The 17,493-nt window shown below is 42.9% G+C and overlaps 2 long non-coding RNA genes across 2 annotated transcripts in view; one reads left to right on the top strand and one right to left on the bottom strand.

Moving 5' to 3' along the window:
- The window catches only part of LOC138758037 (uncharacterized), a 32,640-nt gene extending 29,919 nt beyond the window's left edge, over positions 1-2,721 (top strand). Inside the window, exons 3-4 of the long non-coding RNA XR_011354071.1 lie at positions 1,813-1,931; positions 2,619-2,721. This is a non-coding gene — a long non-coding RNA (uncharacterized lncRNA). The remainder of the gene's footprint in view (positions 1-1,812; positions 1,932-2,618) is intronic.
- Positions 1-17,493, bottom strand: part of LOC138758036 (uncharacterized) — a 120,412-nt gene that overhangs the window by 13,635 nt on the left and 89,284 nt on the right. The window lies entirely within an intron of this gene.

Raw genomic sequence — 17,493 nt, 5'->3', positions numbered from 1 at the left:
CCCCCATATTGCGTTGCCCATGGCACAAAATTATGGTGATTAAATTGATGCAAAATCAATTAACTACATTAGACCAGAAGTCGTGATTAATAGGCTTTAATCACCATAACTTATCAGCACGTCTCACATGTTGCTGGTCCAATTCCAAGGCAGGTACTGAGGGAGGGGTTTGGGGCCTAACAGACTTTATTGGGATTCTGAGGGGAGGAGTTACAGGTACAGGGACAGGCCAGCCCATACAGTACATTCATACAAACTGTGCTAACAGCTATACAGTGCTTCCACCATAACCTTATGAACTAATATTTAATTATTTGTATAAATTGCTTGTAATAAATATTTCATGGCTAAGTTGAAACTTTTCATCTGTCAGCTTGACTTATCTGAGAGGTTAGGATTATATGGTGGGCAGTGGATGTAATATTCAGTGTAGTTCAGCAGTGGAAAGATAAAGGATCAGTTCAGAATGTGCCCAATTCCTATTCACAATGAACATAAGTGTTGACTTGTATGAGGCATAACTTGGATGATACTTTGTGCTGTGAGTGTGAGTAAAATTTGGGGAAAATGACCTGAAGTATAATAAATGTTCCCTTATCTCTCAAAAGGTTCACTGCCCTGGTCTTTGCTTTAAAGAACATAGAACAATACAGCACAGTATAGGCCCTTCGGCCCTCGATGTTGTGCTACCCATATATTCCTTCCTTTAAAAAAAGTACTAAGCCCTCCCTACCCTGTAACCCTCTATTTTTCTTTCATCCATGTGTCTAAGAGTCTCTCAAATGCCCCCAGTGTTTCAGCCTCCACCACCACCCCTGGCAAGGCATTCCAGGCACCCACAACTCTCTGTGTAAATGATTATCTCAATTAGCATGGTCTTATTTGATCGCTAGTGATGGTTCAGTGAACAGAACCTCAGCCAAATCTTGTGCAATTTATTGATGGTGGGCAATTACCCCAGTCTTTAAGACTGTGACACTCATAAGCAGAGGTCAGTTGATTTAAAGATGAAAATAAAACTGGAATGAATTTCTTCAGGGTTTCTTTTATTCCATTTCTCAACTAAGATAGAAATCTCACATGCATGTAAAGCAGATAAGTGGCAGCACCAAAAATAAATGGTAGCACAGAGCAATGTTGGCCTAAGATACAATTTTTAGCCAGTGCAATTGATGGCATTGATCTTCCCTCTGCTGCGATAATCAGAAATAAATATAATAAATCAATATTTTTGCTAATTGCTTTGACCTTTTACACAGCTTCCTTTATACCATTTTCCAATCAAGGAAGGAGTTATTTTTAGGTGCTTCTCATAAGGAACTGATGAGAACTGGCAGAGTGCCAGTGCTAGCACAATGAACCTTCCTGTACATTAACATGAGTAATTAATATTGTGAAGTCATCCAAAAACCTCTTGAATTCTGACCTTATAATGAAAGAAAGTGATAGTGGCTGTAGTGCTTAGAAGGGCAGGATATGGGCGCAGAGGAGACAACGTGATCCTTGATGACGTTTCCTCCTCAAGGGGACTTGCGTTCTCTATTTTGCTCTTTTGTATTTTTTGCAAGATGGGATGATTCTTGGTTCACCTTTGAATGCACACATCTCTTTACAAGTGACAACAATCAATACTTCTAAATGCTAAGTCATGGATAGAACAGCTAAAGATGTTTGCCTCAGGGACACTGCCCGAGGAACTCATGTTCAAATGATCTGAGATTCGTATCAGCTAACACCCACAGCCATCTTTGCTTGTGCAACGTATAACTCCAACCATTACAGTGCTTTCCTTTTGTTGTCCATTTCCTACAGTTTACCAGGGCTGTTTGATGACACATTTGTCCAGGATTGTCAACCTTGACTCAACTCTTTTATCAAGATTTTGGACCAAGACTGGAGCAGAGTGGCCCAAATATCCAAACTGGGCATTGGTGAGTAGGTTGTTGGAGAGAAAATGCTGCTTGACATTTAACATTTAAATCATTTGATTTCTCTTGAATTGATCCTTTGCAAACTGCTTATTTGTGCCAACACAAAAGCACAGATGATCCTGGTGCTCAGTTCGTGAGGGCACAACCTTCTTATTTGTTATTCTACACTGGAAATGTGAAGAAGTATCTGGCTTGTAGTCATCAATGATTTGTTTAGTGACTAATTTATTTTTAGAAATATACCCAGAACTTGTTTTCTTAAACATAATTCTTTATCATCTTCTAAATATTTCCTCTCTAAACATTTTTATTGGTTATTCTCTCTAAATACAGACCTAGATTTTCCATCATCTTTTAAATCTCTGCTTGTATATTTCTGGGATTATTTTAAAAACTGCCCAGAGGGCACAGTCTCAGAATGAAAGGACGTCCCTTCAGAACAGAAATGAAGAAACAGTTCTTCAGCCAGAGGGTGGTGATTCTGTGGAATTTATTGCCATAGAAGGCTGTGGAGGCCAAGTCATTGGATATATTTAAAACTGAGGTTGATAGCAAGTTGATAGCAAGGCAGGATAATGGGTTTGAAAGGAAAATACATCAGCCACGGTTTGAATGGGAGAACAGACTCGATGGGCCGTATGGCCTAATTCTGCTCCTAAATTTTATGCTTATGCTTACATCCTTTAGGATTTCAGGATAAATGCAAGTAGCATTGGGCTAAGCCTCGGTCCATTCCAGGCTTTCAGACCTGCACATCTGCCTTTTAACCGTTCACCGTTTAATTCTTCAATGAAAGGTAGTTTTAGCGTGTTTCCCCCTTATTAGCTGTTTAATGTTTTTATATTTATTATTTTTCTAATTTTGAGTTTTTAAATTTGCTTATGTTAGATTTGATGATGAAATGCACAAAAGGTCATGAAACACCAGTGCAGTGCCAAGGCAGGGTCTTAGGATGCAACACCTCAAAATCTCAAATGGTCTCCTGCAATTCTAGAGAATTAATGTATCAATTGATGATTGCTACTTCCTTCTAAATTTAGAGTGTGGTGAGTTTTAATGTAATTCTTCTAGCAAGAATTGTGGGGTAGAACAACTAGACTCCCACTCACTCATGGCATTATCTATAACCCTCCCGTCTGTTTATAACAGTTCTTCCTGCATCGGTACTATGCTGTATTTCCTTCTTGTGTTTGCAATACTCTTTCACCATCTCCAATTCTTCAAATTAATTGTTAGTCTTTGACAACATTTTATCTATATTCAAGTTACATAATTGCTAAGGGTTTAGCTCCCCATTAGAATAATATAGTGGGTTCATGGATAGAATATGTATTGCCATAATTTATAGCTGATCTTTTCAAAATACAAAACAAGATCAATGAGGTGACTATTTATCTCATTCTACTTACTAAAGCAAATTTGATGAACAGATGTAGTGCTATATACTGCATGTTTTTCACTCATACCTCAAGATATCTAAACAATGTAATAAAATGCTTCATAGTTATTAAAAACTTTCACAAGAGATTTTCACATTATAGTGACCTAAGAAGATCCAGGAATTTTGTGGAAAAATCCAGAAATATAATTGGTCTGGATAAACAACAAATTTGACCAAAGCTTTCATATTTTTTTAAAATGCAGCAAAGCTCAGATACAATTTGAAAGGCCACACCCAGATTGATCAGAGTGGGAGTGGGATGGGGAATTAAAATCAGAGGTAACCAGAAATTCTGGATTACCCTGCAAATTAACACATGAGTTCCGCAAAGGTATCAACCAATCTTATAGTTTGATGGACTTAATCTGTGTTTGGTTTCCCCATCACAGAGGAGACCACCCTGTGAGCACCAAATGTAGTAGGCTGGATTGGAAGGAGTGCAATTGTATCTCTTCTTTTCTTGGAAAGACTATTTAGGTTCCTGATTATTGGGAAGATAAGTGGTAGATAGATGGTTTATATTAATTACACTCTGATGGAATCCAGATACAGACTGTTATTTAGTGGGACATTTGTGAATTTCATTTATTTCAAAAATGATCTCAGATTCATTACAGGAGAGAAGGGAAAAGACTTTATTAGATACAGAATGTATGCCATTTCATGGAGAAATAAAGTAGGAGGGTTGACCAAAAATATTTGATAATCTTTTTGAATCTAATGATGGAAGAACATAAGATAGAACTTCCACAGATGTTTAAAGATAATGGAGATAATATAGAAGACAGGTGATGATTGAAGACGGAATTACATAGCTGCCAGGAGTTGCAGAGATTGAGTGGGGTTAAACCATAGATGGAGTTGATGAAGAAGACAAATGCTTTTAATTTGTGCAGACCTATGGTGAATAGGGTGAGTGATTGGGATGGTGGGAGGGGTGATGTGCTGACGGTGATGCTGTATGAAGGATAAAGCGAAGTCTCCAGGATGAAACACGATAAGCTGCAGACACTGCAATTGTAGTAATAACATGGAAATGCTGGAGGAACTCAGCCCGTATTTTCAGCATCTATAGGAGACAAGGATATATTGCCGATGTTTCAACCCTGAGTCCTTCTTCAAGGAAAAAATCAGAAAAGGCAGAAGCAGGATAGATCAGAAAGTCTCAAAATTCAAACAATGGGGGAGGAATCCAGACCAACAAAAGGTGTTAATGGATGTGAGAAGGGATGAGGTAGAATTGATCATATCTGTGCAAAAGGAGACAGGGAATGGAGAGTTGACAGGGGATGCAGGGGGTGGGAGGCAGTTTAACGAAAGCCAGAGAAGTTGATATTAATGCCATCCAGCTGGAAGGTGCCCAGTCAGAAGATGAAGTGTTGTTCCTCCAATTTACAGGTGGTGTCAGTCTGGCAATACATTACACCATGGACAGACATGTCAGCAAGGGAATGGGATTGAAAATTGAAATGGGTGGCTACTGGGAGATCCACACTATTGAGGCAGACAAAACTGAGGTGCTCAACAAAGTGATCTCCCAGTCTGTGTCCAGTCTCTCTGATGTAGAGGAGGCCACAGTTGGAGCACCAGATACAGTAGATGACCCCTGTAGATTTACAAGTGAAATGTTGCTTCACTGGGAAGGACTTTTTGGGGCCCTGAATGGTGCTGATGGAGGAGGTGTGGGCACAAATGGAGCATCTCCTGCAGTCACATGAGTAGTTGGATCACGAGTAGGTGGTGGAAATGACAGAGGAGGATGCGAAGGCTGGTGGGGTGGTAGGTGAAGACAAGAGGGATCCTGTCCTTGTTGCCTGTGGGGACGGAATGGGCCAGGGCAGATGTGCAGGTAATGGAGAATATATGAATGAGTGCTGAGTTGATGGTAGTAGAGGGGAAGCCATGTTGTTTGAAGAAGGATGACATGTAGAGGTATCTGAGCATCCTGAGTCTCCAGGATATAGAGGTTTCTGAGCAAGCAACTATATGCCCAACACACACAAAAATGACTAAACCTGATGATACCGTATCAGTTGCCTCTAATATAATTAATCATCTTGCAGAAATTCAGATCTTATTTTTCTTGTTAATCTCCTGAGGAAAGACAGTTCTTTTTTTAAAACCAAACAAGTTAAAAAGATACACAGTTTACTGCATATTATTAAAGTTATAAAAGTTGACAAGGAATTGAAGACTACCAGCCACTGGAAATATATTTGATATACATAGCCTGCTTCTAAAACCAACCAACATTTCATTCACTGCCTACTGAAAAACAGAATAATCTTCAGTTTTCAAGAAAGAATGGATCCAAAGGCCACTGCTTTTTAGAATTTAGTCAGGAAGTATATAGATAAATATGTGACTGGTGCTAGGTTCTCAAAAAATATCTTTGGTAATTAAGTAATCAAAGAAGAATTCCCTGTCAATCTTTGGGTCTAATTTCTATATGTTGTCACTGAGACAGTTGGCTAGGTCTTGAACTCTGTCTCCCTCACCACGCACTCTGAAAGTAGCGATCAAACCTTGCATCAGCCCAGCCTCTGCTTGGCCTCCCTCAGAGCTCATTTACAGCAATCCAGATTTTTTTTTTTAAAAAGTCTACCAAGCTGACATTAATTATATTTCTCTCTTCACAGATGATTCATGGTCTGCTTAAGATATCCAGCATTTTGTTTTTATCTAATTTTAACTTGCATGCAGATACTGCCTGGGTATGATTGTAGAGATTTAATTTTAAGCTGTCTGTGATTCCAGCAGTGGCTCTCAGTTGACCTTTGGGGGGGGGGGGGGGGTGGGGGGGTGGGGGGTAGTGAGAGTAAGAGAGGAAGGAATTAACATGAGTGGCAGGCAGGGATGACCAATCAGCAAGGAGATGGTTTGTTTGTTTATTGTCACATATATCAAAAATATAGTGATAGAGTTGTTTTGTGGGCAGACCAATGAACATCTCATACATTGTACACGTAAGGCACAGTACAAATGTACAGAGAAAGCTCAGTTGATACAGAGAAAAGACAACATGCTTTTCCTATTTTGGGGTTTACTCAGGAGGAAGGGTGAAGCAGTCAACGGATCCAATAAAGATCCAAAAGGAGTACTTCTGCTCAACCCATGCTTTAAATTTATATGAATATATATTTTAATTTTAATCTATTTTTTGATTGCATTTCCATCAAGGGCCTCTAGAAAGGGTGCACACAGATCAAGTGTTTTTTTTAATGCTTGGCGCTCTCATGTTAGGCCAGTTATACAAAGTTGTATTGAGGAGGCACCAGGGACTAATGCTCATTTCAGGTGTACATTCTGAACACCATGGATGCCATGGTAAGGAGCACACCTGGCAGTGAAAGGCATACACTAACCTTTATTTTGGATTCTTTGACAACATACAAGTGCACAATAATATAAGTTCCAAGACCACTATTCTTATTGCTGGATGTAATTCATGATTTTATGATTACTAATGACTTGGTTGTATTCTTTCCCTTTTTGGAACTGGATACTATTCCCTAAACATCAGATGCAATGGTCGCATATGGAAGGCACTTTTGAAACTGTGTTGGTGTTTTCAGGGTGGCTTATAGGGCATCATAGATCTAAAATTTCAAAAATTCAAAACATAAATAAATACCATCAGTTTTACTTCTGTTGATACAGAAACAAGAAAAGGTTGATTGACATGCTCCTTTAGATGCAAACAATAGACAATAGACAATAGGAGCTGGAGTAGGCCATTTGGCCTGTCGGGCCAGCACTGCCATTTTAGAAACCATAGGTTGAGTTACATATTCAAGGACCTTTACATGGCCATAAACTTGAATGAACTATATTTTAATTACAATAACTATTGTGATGTACACAAGGAAATAGGGGAAATAATTAAATTGTGGAAATATAAATGATCAACTCACCATCTCAAATTCTCCTATTCACAAAACTCCATTTATTTATTGATGTGAAAACTTGTCGTGCATATGTATTTTCTGGCTGCACATGTGGAAGGCACATGGTTGTGTATACACTGGCTGTGTGTCTGTGTGGGGACCAGAGAATTCTGTTTTGTCGAGTTGTACTTGCGCAAGCAGATGACAATAACTCATTAAAAAAACACATACATTTACTATTTTTCAGTGGGACAGCAATTCCACACTTGTTCTGTGCTAATTATGAATGAGTACATCCTGAAAATTTAGTTGCTCTTTTCTTTGACAAGGCTTAATGTTTCATTAGTGTTTGTAACAAGTTTACTTTAGGATGAGTTGAAATTCACACCAAATAACTTATTCCTTTGTTGATTCTGTCTGTGTAAACCATGATCTTTCTCATTTTGTGAACAATTATCTCAGAAAACTTTAATGCATTTAGGCCTAATATCTAATTGATCAAACTGCTTTTCAATATTTGTGCTCTTGCACAAAGATATCCAGTCAGCAGAACTAATACACTGTGGCAGATTGCGCCACTTAGTTCTCAAACTGTTGTTCGGACGTTCGGGTTCTCACAAGAGCAGGAACCCGGCACGTGATGGGGTCAAAGCAGGGGACTGGCAGCGCGAGTCTGGGCAGTTTCTTTTCCCCTCTCTGAGTTGGCAAGTTGGCTCACGTTTTTTACTGTGGTTAACGATATTTGAACTGAACTGTTAAATTATTAAACTTAATGTTTGAATCGAATGCTTAAAGAATTAAACTTAGTGTTTGTACAACTCAAAAACGACTACAGTGGTGACCCTGACGATCCAAAACAGCCTCTTTTGGATTGGAAAATGCTGGAAGGAGACAATTCAGATTTACAGAATGCCGTTTCACTCAAACTGCCCACCTTCTGGACATCACCACCGCAAGTATGGTTTTAACAAACCAAAGCCCAATTCCACATATGCCAGATAACTGCTGGCACCACAAAATACTACTACGTGGTCAATGCGCTGGACCAGGAAACTGCCGGGTGCATCATTAATTACCTTCACCAAGCACCAGCTGACCACAAGTATGAAAGGATCAAAACGCTCCTCAAGCATACCTTCGGTCTCTCTCGCCACGACAGGGTGGCAAAACTGCTGCACATGGATGGCTTTGGCGACCATAAACTGTCATGCTCATGAACAAAATGCTCACCCTGATGGTTGGGCACAGGACTTGGCTCCTCTTTGAACAGATTTTCCTCAAGTAAACACCTGAGGACATCTGCCTGCTCCTCTCAGATGACGATTTCACTGACCCCAATGGCTGGCAGCCCGTGCAGACATACTATGGCAAGCCGAACAGCGTGGGGGGGGTGGGGTGGGGTGTCCATGAAGGAACGCATGCGGTCAGGGTCTGACATGACCATCCCATTCTCCACCACACAACCTAGAATTGCCAGCCGAGTGGTCCGGAAGACACACTTGTCGAAATTGTAGGTCAAGTTCAGCCGAATTGCTGTCTGAAAAAATTTCTCAAGGATGGCATCATGATCCTCTGTGTCATGGCTGCAGATGGTGACATTGTCCAGATGCAGGAAAGTAGCAGTCAGCCCGTTCTGGTCCACCATCCGGTCCATTTTCCATTGGAAGACTGCGACGCCATTTGTGACCCCAAAGGGTACCCTGAGGAATTGATACAGCCGCCCATTCGCTTCGAAAGCCGTGAAAGGTCAGTCTTCTCAGCAGATCGGGAGCTGATGATAGGCCGAACGTAAGTCAATGGTAGAAAATACACGGTAATGAGTGATCTGATTCACCACATCCGTGATCCATGGAAGGGGGTACGCATCCAGAAGCATGAAGCGGTTGATTGTCTGGCTGCAGTCAACCACCATCCGCAGCTTCTCTCCATTTTTAACAACCACCACCTGGGCCCTCCAGGGACTCGAGCTAGGTTCGATAATGCCCTCGTCCAGCAGTCTGCGCACCTCGCTTGTGATAAATTTCCTGTGTTCATAACTATATTGCCAGCTTTTGGTGGCCACAGGCTTCCAGCCAGGGGTGAGGTTTGCGAAAAGTGCTGGCGGAGCAACTCTGAGGGTGGAGAGACTACAGGTGAGACCCTGGGGCGCGGGGGTGGGTGGCTCGGGCTGCCACTGGCAGGAGGCTTCCGGGGTGGAGTGGTCACAGACAGAGTGTGGAGCTTGAGGCCCCCCAAAGTGCAGGGAAATAGTTTGAAACTGGCACTGAAAATCCAGTCCCAGCAGTACAGGGGTGCACAATTGGGGATGGACTAACAGTTTGAAGTCCTCTGTGCAGTGGGGAAAATAGCCAGTCCGCAACGGTGGGCCAGGTCTGGGCGGATAAAACTGTCAGTTGACCCCGAGTCAAATAAGCAATTGGTATAGTGTCCATGCACTTTAATCAGTTCCATTGCTTTTGTGAGGGGATGGGGGAAGTCCTGGTCGAGGGTTACTGATGCAGAGACTTGTAATGGGGACAGTGGCGTCCTGCATGATGATGCCACGCAAACAGTTGGGCCTGAAGAGACAGTGTCGAGGTGTTGGTGTTGCTGCCTGCAGCCTGCTGGGCGTGTCAGCCAGCCAACAGTAAGTGTTGGGGGTCGCTGCTTGTTGTCAGCTGTGGGGCAGTCGTCGGACAGTTGGTGGCGGCGGGTCCCTGGTCGGCAGCGTTGGGTCCCCGGTCGACAGTGTCGATGGGTACCGGGTCGGTAGCGTCGGTCACAGCTGCAGGTACCTGGTCAGCTGCTTCGGTGGTGGCGGGTCCCCAGTCAGTAGTGGTGGCGGGACCCTGGTCGGCAGCAGCAGTGGTGATGGCGGCGGCGGGCTCAGCGGTGATGGCGGCAGAGGGTCCATGGTCGGCAGTGGCGGCGGCCGTTGAGGTCGGGGCTGGGGCCTGGTCAGACGTTGCTTCATGAGGGACGGTTAACATCATTGCGGCGAGGGTGGGTTGTACCTTCCGCCCTCGGCGTCTGCCCCGTGACGTCAGGCACTGCCGCGTGGTGGAGCCCTCGCTCTCATTGGACGAGTGCTCTGAGGAAGAAGTGTTTGAATCGGAGGGTGGTGATTGGGCTTTACATAAGGCACTGTGTTTGATGGTGGCCATTTTGGAGCGACAGACTACAGCAAAGTGGCCGTTTTTAAGGCACTTCTGGCACCTGGCTTTTCTCACCGGGCACTGGGACCTGCTGTGCTTGTTCGTCCCACAGAAATAACACTTTGGGGTTGCATTGGGCAGCGTAACGGCAGCTGACAGGCCGTCGGTGTGCCGGGGGGTAGTAGGGTAGAGGGAAGGCATCCTACTCACATCAACGTGTGGGGTCCAGCCTCGAGAGTACATGTCCATACTTAAGACCGCAGCCTCCATCGTTTCTGTGTCCTCTAGGTTTTCTCCCCCATGGTCTAGCAGGCGCTGCTTCACCTCATTCGATCGAACCCCAGCCATATAGGCATCCCGAATGAGATCGTCTGTGGTCTCCGCAGCAGTTCTGTCTGTGCAAGCACAGTCACTGCCCATTGCCCTTAGTGCCTGAATATAAACTCTACAGGACTCACCGGGCTGTTGCCTCCTTGTTGCAAGCTTGTACCGAGCATAGACCCTGTTCACCGGTCGCTCGTAGAGCCCTTTCAGCACCTTCACGGCTGCGGCGTAAGTGGTCGCATCCTGGATACTCTGGTAGACTCTCGGGGACACCATTATCATCAATATTAGTAGTCGATGGCTGTCCTCTATCACGGCAGGATCAGAGTATGTTTCGAAGCATCTCACCCAGTGCTTAAAGTCATTTGAGGCTGTAGCTGACTGTGGGTCAATCTCGAGGCGTTCCAGCCATAGCATACGCTCCATCCCTTCAAAACCTTTTAGTTAAATTGTAGAGCGCGTCGAAAGAACCAAAGACTTGTTGAACCAAACCAAGGCTTTTATTAACTAAAAGACTGAAGCATATCACAAGTAGGTCAACCAGTCCAGAATGACCTGGTCTGGCTAGGAGCAATCCTTTAAGACCTGCCAGTAGGTGTGGCTATGCTCTCAGCCAATCACAGTCATCCTACACTACAATTTGTACATATACACATTGGTGATAGAATACTATCACAACCAGCACAGAGCGGTCCTGCTCCCGTTCAAGATCGAGGCCATTTGCAAGTTTCTCTAACCCTCTACTGTGAAGGGAAAACCCTCTACTGTGAAGGGACTCCAGGAGTTTGTCGGCATGGTCAACTTCTATCACTGTTTCATGCCAGTAGCAGCCAGGATAATGCAACCACTTTTCAAGGTCCTAGCCAACAAGCCAAAAGAGCTCGTTTGGGACAATGCTGGTACATCCACAGGCCAATGTATCGACCGCTCTCACGGTCGACACATCTGGCACAGCCATGGGTGGAGTGGCAGAGCAATTGATAAATGGTACCTGGCAGCCCCTTGCCTTTTTCAGTCGTCACCTGAGACTCCCCGAGCAGAAATACAGTCCTCGCTCTCTACCTCGATATCTGGCTTTTCCGCTACTTTCGTGAGGGCAGGGATTTCACAGCTTTCAAAGGCCACAATTCACTCACATTTGCCTTTGCCAAAGTGTCAGATCCTTGGTCAGCCCAGCAGCAGCGCCACGTGACCTACATCTCGGAATACACAACTTCCATCCAGCACATTGCTGGCAAGAGCAACCAGGTCACAGATGCCTTATCCCATACGGCCATCAATGCCATCCATGGCCTAGCCCCAGGTATCTACTACACAGCTGTGGCAGCCACCCAGCGAGAGGGTGAAGAGATGCTTGCCTACTGCACTGCCATCTCAAACCTAAAGTCAGAGGATGTGAGATTTGTGCCCATTGACCCCACACTCCTCTGTGATGTGTCTATGGAACAGTCAAGACCCCAGATCTTCGACATGGTTCATGGCATTGCTCACCCTTCTATTCAGGCAAGAAAGGAACTTATTGCAGCCAAGTTCATGTGGCATGGGTTGTGCAAACAGGTCAGCAACTAGGCCAGAACGTGCATCTCCTGTTAAATCTCCAAGATTCAGCGACACATCAAGGTGCTGGTGCAGAACTTCGCCCTGACAAACTGACATTTCAACCACATCCATGTCAACATCATGGATTGCCACCCACCTTTTCACGAGATGGCCCACTCTCGGACACCTCCACTGTGATCTGTGTACGTGCCCTCACCTCCCACTGGATAGCATGTTTTGGCTTTCCAGCGGACATCGCCTCCGACAGAGTTGCTAAAGACCCAGCTGTTTGCCATTAAACTGCACCACATAACAGCCTACCACTCACAAGAAAGCAGCATAGTGGAACGTTTTCACCAGCACATGAAGGCATCCCTCAAGGCACAGCTCACGGCACAGACTGGATGGACGAATTGCCTTGGGTCATACTAGGCGTATGCACTGCCCCAAAGGAAGACCTGGCAACTTCCTCGGCAGACCTGGTGAATGGCACCCTGCTTACAGTCCCAGGGGACTTCATCCTGGCAGAGTATGGACATCAAGAACTACCCACGACCATGCTGACGCTCCTCCGTGAGAAGGTGGGAACATTTTCTCCAGTCACAACTTCCTGACACGGTCTCACAACCATGTTCATCAAACCCGACTTGCAGGACTGCCAGTACATTTTCCTTTGCCGAGATTCTCACCATGCACCTCTGGAAAAGTCATATGAGGGGCCCTTCAGAGTACTGCAAATGATGCCATGGTTTTCATCGACAGGGGCAGCGGATCCTATTGTCTCTGTGGATTATCTCAAGCTGGCACATTTGGACATTGACCAACCAGTGCAGGTGGCACTGCAGAGGGCATCCACCATCACAACAAAACCCACCCTCAACTTGACAACCTAACAACCTCCAATACTCAGTTCTGGGGCGGGGGGGGGTGGGGGGCTTAGTTCTTGAACCATCATTTGGAGGATCAGGCTCTCACAAGAGCTAGAGCCCAGCGCATGATGGGGTCCAAGCAGCGGACTGGCAGCGCGAGGCTGGGCAGTTTATTTTCCTCTCTATGAGTTGACTGTTCAGCTCACGTTTTCAACCGTGGATAATGACATTTAAACTGAACTGTTAAATTATTAAACTTAATATTTGAACTGAATTGTTAAACGAATAAACTTAGTGTTTGTAAAACTCACAAACAACTACAATACACCATTTTAGTTGTACCACAAGAGAAAATAAGAACTCTCTCAAAATGATCAGACTGGTAGTTTACTACATTTTATTTACCAAATGCATTCATGTTAAAGTCAGAAGTACTTTGACAAGCTGTAATGGTATGGATTGTATGTACTACTTCGCCGGTAAAGGCTTGGGCTGGCCCGCCCCCTGATGACACTCTCACCTGGACTCCTCCCCTGGGACCCAGGCCATAAAGGTCAGGCCACCTCTCCCTTCCCTGCACTTCCCTAGCTTGGATCCAGGCCAGCTCAAGTCTTCTGTACAATAAAGCCTATCATTCCCCTCAGTCTTTGTCCTTGTAATTATTGGGGCAACTGGTGGTGCCCAACACAAGCCTCTTCAATTAAACATGAATTTAGGTTGGGAAAACTTGCTTGGAAGACGTCCTCTATACAGAAGAGCTTTTCTTTTTTCTCACAGTATCTTGAGAGTGCTCAGTTCCCAGGAGCAGGGCAAAAGGTTCTTGATCAAAAATTATGTCCATTACTTTGTAAGTAATAACTAAATATCTTGACTCAGAATTCAGTGAACTGACTGATAAAAATACTATGAACCAATGTGGCAATTAAAGAAAAGGGTCAGATCAAAGTGAAACTCATTGATGGATAAATGCTTTTGAGAAAAGTAGGAGAGCTGAGATCTCGATTTGGAGTGAAATAAAATGTTGCAGTCAACAATTTCAACTGAGAAGCTATTGTCCAATCTCTGATCAAAACCATACAGAAACATGAATAGAAATTTGGAACATTCTATGTTGAAAGAAGATTAATTTACTGCCCGAGTAGCAAATGTCCAGTCTGATATAGTGATACATTTATACAATTTTGAGTGGAATTATTATCAAAAGAAGTTATTTTAATCATACATTAATTGTTGCTGAGATATCTGCATATTATTTCCTTTCAGGAACACCATACTCTCAAAAGAACCAAGAAGATTTAAAAAGACTAACAATATTTTGAAACTCTAAAATTATACTTAACACATACATTAGTTTATCATATTCAAAAATTATGAAGGTGCTAAATGATTCATGCCACTTTTGCTGAATGTGATCTTTCTCTATTGTCTACCACAGTTTAGACAAGTCAGATCACAATTATGAAAAAATTCCTTAATTGCATTCTAATATGTTAACAAATCAGTTTAGTTAAGTGTGATTCTGCAGTAAATGCTGAAGAATTCGTGATGTTGTTTTCAATGGAAAGAACAGGTAAAAAGTTTTGAATTACTGATGAATGTCCCTGAGTTCTGAAAAGCCACAGACATGACACATTGGGGTAATGTTCAAGCGACCAGTCATATCATGTTATCATTGAGAAGAAAAGTTTTTGATGTAAGGAAATAAGCCAAGATACATCAATGTAAATGAAGAAATTTTACTATTTGGAAAATGTGTGCCATATCAGTTATTTCAGGGCCAGAACTGATTAGCAAGGTTTCCATGAAGTATCTCTTGCAGGAAACCTTCTCCTTGACAATGGGAAATTATTTACAACAGCCCATGTCTGAACAAAAAATACAATGAGAGCAATTCTTTATGCACATCCATAAACATCTTGCAAGAGTATGAATGGCTTTCAAATCACAGATTTTTACTTGACATTGGAAATGAGATTGAATCCTTTTGCTACTGTTTAAGAAAGCAACGCAACATCAACTTCTCAAGAGTTAATAGGAATGGGCAATTAAGTGCTGGCTCATATCCCTTGATTGAATTAAAAAAATATGTTAAGGCACCTAAAGAGTTACACTGACACAAAACTAAGGCCTTCTTTACCTCTGAGACGCTGGCTCTCTTTACAAGAGCCTAACTTGCAGCAGATGCTGAATCTCTTCAATAAAGAATAAATACAGATTATATATATATATATATATATATTTTAAAAAAATAAAATATATATATATGTTAGAAACATAGAAACATAGGTGCATGAGGAGGCCATTTGGCCCTTCAAGCCTACACCACCATTCAATATGATCATGGCTGATCAGTGCCTGGTTCCTGCCTTCTCCCCATACGCCTTGATCTCCTTAGCCACAAGGGCCAAATCTAACCTACTCTTAAATAATGACAAGCAACCGGCCTCAACTACTTCCTGTGGCAAGGAATTCCACAGATCCACCACCCTCTGAGAGAAGAAAATTTTCCTCATCTCAGTCCTAAAAAACTTCCCCCTTATTCTTGAACTGTGATCCCTGGTTCTGGTTTTTCCCAGCATTGCAAACAACCTTCCTGCATCTAGTCTGTCTAAACCCTTAATAATTTTATATGTTTCTATAAGATCCCCCCTCACAGTCTTCTAAATTCCAGAGAATACAAGCCTAGTCTATCCAACCTTTCTTCATATGCAAATCATTCCATCCCTGGTATCAGTCTAGTGAATCCTCTCTGCCCCCCTCCATGGTGAGGATGTCCTTCCTCAGATAAGGAGACCAAAACTGCATGCAGTACTCCAGATATAAAAGAGGTATTTCAAGTCAGGAGGTTAAGAGAAAAGGAAGCTTGTGAAGGATTTCAGCACAAAGAATTTCATTGTCAGGTTGACTGCACAAACAATCCTGAAGAAAACTGATTAAAACTATGGTTCAATAATTCATACTGTAGATACTTTGAGAAATTTGGATAGTACATCAAGTCAGACACAGTACAAAAGTATGGAGCTATAGAGAGATATCAGTTAGTAGGGAATAAAGGCAACATCATTTTACTATTGTGAGGTATATTCAGGAGTCTGATAATGTCAGGTATGAAACTGTGCATAAATTTGGTGTTGTGTGACCACTCTTGTGAATCTTCTTCCTGATGGAAGGGGGTAAAGAGATGTGGCTTGGGTGGGATGAGTCTAATCATGTGTTGGCTACTTTTCCAAGGCAGTGGGAGTGACCGATGAATCAAGAGAGGTGGGGGTGGGGTGGTGGAGGTTGTTTGATGGGCAACCATATTGACAACCCTCTGCAGTGTTTTTGTGGTCTTGGATGGAGCTGTTTTCACACCATGCAGTGATGCACCCTCTGATAAAATTCTTTCAATGGTGCATCTATACAAGTTGTTAAAGGATCCAGGTGACGTGCCAAATTTCATCAGATGGTGTCTTCTGCAAATTTAGAGATGGAGTTTGACCACACAGTCATGGGTACACAGGGAGAAAAGTAGAGGGCAGAGTACACAGTTAATCTAGAAAGAAACTGAAATAAAGTAGAGTTCTGGAAAGAATCTTGACTGATTAATGATCTTAGTTGCAAGACAGTTATGTTACAGTTGCTTCCTATAACCGGGCGACCCAAATACTCTAAAGTGCAGCATAACCAAAGTTTTCTATAGCTTCAATGTGACTTCCTTACACCCAATGAATGCAAACATGCTACATGCCTTCTTTTCCACCCTATTTACTTTCAGAGAGTTCTGGACTTGGACCATCAGATCCCTCCATATATAAATGCCTTTAAGGATCCTGCCATTAACTCTGTGCTTCTGGCCTCCCAAAGTGCAACATCTCATACTTGCTCTAATTAAAGTCCATAAGCCAATTTGTTGTTTTCTATCCTGCTGTATCCTCTAATTTCCCTCTATGCCATTCACAAATCCATCAATCTTTGTGCCATTCCATAAACTTACTAACCCAGCCACCTGGTCTTTCATCCAAGTCATTTATAAATATCACATATGACAGAGGTTCCAACGGCAGCCTCTGTGGTCCCCACTGTTCCGTGACCTCCAGCCTGACAAACACCCTTCCACCATTTCCCTCTGTCTTCTATGGGCAAGACATAGAAGATCTCAAAGTTAAAAATTCAGGTAACTACTAACAGACAAGGGGAACTTTGAATGGGGTTATTAAATCTGTGGACATAAAATCAAATTGCATGATCATTGCATGAGCTGAGTAAATTCTGCACTTATATGCAATTTTGATGCATTTACTTAATTAACAACAGTTGTGGATGATTTAGAACATCTTATGTGGTCACAGTACTTTAAGAAGAGAAATCGTACCTAGTTTATGGCCA

This window comes from Narcine bancroftii, chromosome 3 (genome assembly GCF_036971445.1).
Source record: "Narcine bancroftii isolate sNarBan1 chromosome 3, sNarBan1.hap1, whole genome shotgun sequence".
Taxonomy (NCBI): Eukaryota; Metazoa; Chordata; class Chondrichthyes; order Torpediniformes; family Narcinidae; genus Narcine; species Narcine bancroftii.
Note: the sequence above shows the minus strand (reverse complement) of the source record. Positions and strands in the feature narration are given on the sequence as shown.